This window comes from Manis pentadactyla, chromosome 13 (assembly GCF_030020395.1).
Source record: "Manis pentadactyla isolate mManPen7 chromosome 13, mManPen7.hap1, whole genome shotgun sequence".
In the NCBI taxonomy this organism is placed as follows: domain Eukaryota; kingdom Metazoa; phylum Chordata; class Mammalia; order Pholidota; family Manidae; genus Manis; species Manis pentadactyla.
In genome coordinates this window covers 56,318,353-56,322,988 of record NC_080031.1, presented here as the reverse complement: position 1 = coordinate 56,322,988, position 4,636 = coordinate 56,318,353, and the positions used below count along the sequence as shown (strand labels likewise).

The following is a 4,636-nucleotide window of genomic DNA, read 5'->3' as shown; positions in this document are numbered from 1 at the left end:
GGAAATATGTAACTAGAGTTAAAAAACTGGAAATTTAGGAACAGGGTCTAACATAAATTTTTTTTAACAACCAATGAACCTGTTGGTAGTTTTACCAATTATCTTATAAAACCACATATGATAGATGTCTGTTATTTTCCAACATGAATTATCTCGGCAACATTAAATTCATCTGAGATTCTCCCATGGGGATTTATTCATAAATCTGGTTGGCATCCGGGGACTTACTGGGCTAAAGCTTATGACTGTAGAGGGTGTGCGGAAAAATGGTGGAGTTGAAAAGTAAGGCAGAAACACCCCTGCATGCACACTCCAAGGAGGCAACTGTGGAAAATACAACTAAACTGAGAAATGACCTGAAGACCGCAGAAGCCGTCGTCTATCTCCAGTGAGGAGGAGAGGACCGCACTGCAAAGGGCAAAGGGCCAAAAAGGGACGGACGGAGAGCGACGGGCCGGGAAGCCCCCGCGGGGCCGTGGGCATTGCCGCCGCGCGGACAGCGGGCTCTACGACGACGTCCCGGGAGGCGCAGCCGCGCCTGCCTCCCCGGCTCGTGGGGCGAGAACCGCGCTGCCGGCCCTGCGGCGCTGAGCCGTCCGCCCCCGGCCGCCGCGGTCGCGCGGACGGGTCCCCCGGCGCGAAGCGGCGGAAGGGCGCCAGGAAGAGCGGGGCGGGGCGTGGGGCGCGGGAGGAGCGGGAGGGGCGGGGCGGGGCGCTGCGCCGGAGGGGCGAGGCGCGGGAGCTGCGGGAGAGGCGGTGCACCCCCGGCGCGGTCGGCGGCCCCGCGGCCGATGCCCGAGTGAACATGACGGGGCCGGAGCAGGGCGGAGAGAACGGAGGCGGGGGCGGCGATTCCACAGCAGGTCGCGCTGCGGAAGGAAGCCGGGAGCGTGTCAGACCCGGGCAGCTCCGGTCCGTTACAGGAGCGTCTGCAGCGGCTTCAGGCAGGTGCAAAAGCGCAGCCACGGCCTCTGAAGAAGACACTCACGTAGGTCTCCCCTAACAGAGAGAAGTGGGTGCAGCAGATACAGCCGGGATGCCAGCGCCTCAGGTGGTTTGGTCTCAAGTAGCACATTGGGCAAGAACATTGAAGATCTTGAAAAGGAAGTAGTAAGAGAAAGGCAAGAAAATTGAAGACTTGCGGGACTAATGCAAGATGAAGAGGAAATGATCGGAAAACTCAAAGAAGAAATTGATTTGTTAAAGAGACCTAGGTGACATCGAAGATGAACAACTGAAGCAGGAGAATAAAATTCTTGTGAAACTTGTTGGGCAGCTAACAAGGTAGAAGATTCAAAGCTCAATGTGGAAAAAAAAATTTTAAACTACTGATTGAATGTTATGGTTAGTGGTAGGACAAAATTCCTATGCTGCCTTACATTAAGTATATTTATTTCTAGAAAATAGTGGATGTTTATTTTCAAAATATTTCTGTTTCATTATTAGTTTAGAAAACTCATCACCCTATTTCACAAATAAATAACATCTTTCAGTTATTAAAATAATAGATTGCCCGTCTCTTGGTTTTGTGTGGTATTCAGATAATATATGGTTTTCACAACCGTATGAATATATTTTATCTAAGGTAATGTATTTTCTCCCATAAGGAATATACATAGTCTTTGTTTACATAAATTCAAATACTTATAGGGAGTTATCTGCAAATGCCTTATTGCTGCTGTGAGCAACCTTTTATGTGTTGATGATTTAATCATAAAGGTCTCTGTTTTCTGTCATTTGTTATTTCAAATTATAAGCAATTTAGGGTAATAGCGAATCACACTATTTTGTGTAACAGTCATCTTTAAAAAGGAAAGCTATTATAAAAAGTTAGTTAATATGTACTAGTAGTTGGCTGAATATAAAATTTAAGATAATACTTGAATTATGCTATAGTAAATTAAAATGTGCTATTTTGTATTTGAATATGTAAAAAATTTTAAATCACTGTAACTTCTGAAAAGCATACAGTTATAATTAGAATATAACATTTTTTATAAAGGTGTACTACCTTTTCTATTATACCAAAGTTTATAAGTGAGCATGGGTATTTAAAAAGTTCTATATTCACAAGCTGGAGAATGTGTACAATTTCAATGTATAAGGAAAAAACCCATTTTTTAAATTATCTTATGCATTAAAATAAAAACCAAAATATTCATCCACACTTAAAACATTTGTACTTATATTAACCAAACAGTACATAAACAGAAATAGTACTGAAACACTTTGCTTAATTTCTAACTTGGAGAGGAACACTGTGCCACTGTTGTTCTCATGTGAGAGAAGTATTCCCCTACCTCACATTTAGCGGATTGTCTTCTTAATATTGGATATATAAAAACATTTATTTTGAAGAATTACACAGATTTTCTTTTCTATTAAATATCATTAATGTTTAGGGTTGTCTCGATGACATCATGTTGAATAAGGGGACCCCTGTCTTTAAAATACAGTAACAGTAAGAAATATCTGCCTTATGATTGAGTCTCAAATAGTATACGATAGTTTTGCTTAATTAATGTACATGAGTGGTCTTATGTGGTAAAATCCATTTGGGGTGCCCTATTGAGTCTTTTCTTTACTTGGCAAGCCCCTTCATTATTCACTATTAGAAAAATAGGGAAGGTGAGACAATTAGAAAAAATGTGGAATAATTGAAAAATATCAGATGTTGGATTCTAAATCTCTGTAGTGACCTACATTGGCTCCCCCACCTTCCACTTCAAACTTTCAACTGTGGCTGATCATCAGAATCACTTGTGCTGCTTGAGAAGAATTCCATGGCTGTAGTTTAGAGATAGGCTTAGGCTGAGACCCTGGACAGAATTCCTAAAGCCTGCTACCTGGTGACTCTGACCGTAATTGGGGTTTGGAACCAGCTGCCCTTACAACCTCTTTCCTGCTGTGGCTTCCATTGGAGACTCTGCAATTAACATCATTTTAACCACTGGCATTTTTTCCCCTCAGTTTATTTAATAATTAACCTGGTCTCTGGTTTCATATATCCATGCATATGTATCAGAAAGTTCCCTATTAGATTACCAAATTAGAGAGCTGCAGAATTGCTGCCTTCAAGCCTCCTTTTTGGAGAATATTCCCTGGCATGGGAGCAGTGATCTGCTGCCCACGTGCCAAATGTTGCGCCAGGTTCAGGCCCCAGCTTCACTTGCTAGATACTCATCCCCCTTTGGCTACCCTTATCTAGGAAATGCTAGTATTGCCCAGTTGCCCTTTCGCACTTTGGACCTTGCAAAAATGCTGTTAGTATTCACCCTTAAAATATATTAACGTATTTATTTTTCAGTAAAAGATTTGGATTTACTATTTAATGCAAATATAATTAAAGGAATATTTCATTTTCCCTTTAAATATTACACCAGTTATTAATGCTTTTTAAGACTGATTCGTTACAAAAATTTTTCCTTTTGTTCAGATTATTGGGAAAATTTCCAACAGTGATCTTTTACATAACAGTTCCCAGTTCAAACACAAGAGCCTGACAACTGAGGCAGAGCGGTTCACAAGCAGCCCTTCCGTCCTTAACACATATTTTCATGTTACATATAGGTTTTTACACTGACACTGAAAAGTAAAGTAGGATCTGCTACAAGTTCCCTTTAATATTTATCAGAAGCATTGAGATTTTTTTTAAAAGATAACAATATGTACACTACCTTAGAAAACTTGGGTGTTGTCAATAAAGTGCTAGTATCTGTGAAATTTTTAGTCCCATTTAGAGAACATTTCTTATGTTTCCTGGGAATTTATGGCATAATAAAGCATATACAAAGTTTTAAAAAAATGATTGATTGAGACCCACCCCCTGCCCCCTTTCCTGCCCACGTGCAGGAGGGAGAGGAATGGAGTGGGGACGAGATAAACATGCAGGAACCCAGCTCACCTGGCCTTGGATATCTGCTCCATGAACATGAGTCCACTTTGTGTTGGGAAAAGGAATTTCTTAAAGCCAGAAGATGCTAATAGAGGTGTGTGACAGCTAAAAACACAGCAATATTTCCATAATAGGGATCCCAGAAGAAGAGAGAGACAAAAGTTCAGAAAGTCTCTTGGAAGAAATATAAGTGGAAAATTTCACAATCTAGGGAAAGAAAAAGATATCTAGGTTCCCAAAGTACAGAGAACTCCTAACAAAATGAATCACAGGAAGACAACACTTAAGACATATAATAATTAAGATGGCAAAGATTAAAGATAAAGAGAGAATCTTAAAAGCAACAAGAGAGAGGCACACAGTTACCTATACAGAAACTCCCTAAATGTATTAGCTGAGTTTTCAGCAGAAACTGTACAGGCCAGAAGTGAGTGGCATGAAATATTGAAGGTACTGAATGGAAAGAAACTACAACCAGTAATTCTCTGCCCAGCAAGGTTATCATTCAAAACTTAAGATGGATTATAAGTTTCCCAGATAAAGGAAGATTGAAAAAATTCAGCACCACTAAACCTACCTTACAAAATATGATAGAGGGACTCCTTTAGATGGAAATGTTTTTAAGTCCAAATATTTTTCATCAGGAAACCCAAACCTACAGTAAAGACAGTAGACCAATTGTTTCCAAAACAAGTTTGAAGTTAAGGAAACAGTAGTAAAATAAACTGAGGACAAAATTAG

General features: G+C 40.5%; 1 pseudogene; it reads left to right on the top strand.

The window, feature by feature from the left end:
- The first annotated feature begins 241 nt into the window (after positions 1 to 241).
- On the top strand, positions 242 to 4,165 carry LOC130680208 (PRKC apoptosis WT1 regulator protein-like; annotated as a pseudogene).
- Positions 4,166 to 4,636: the final 471 nt, after the last annotated feature.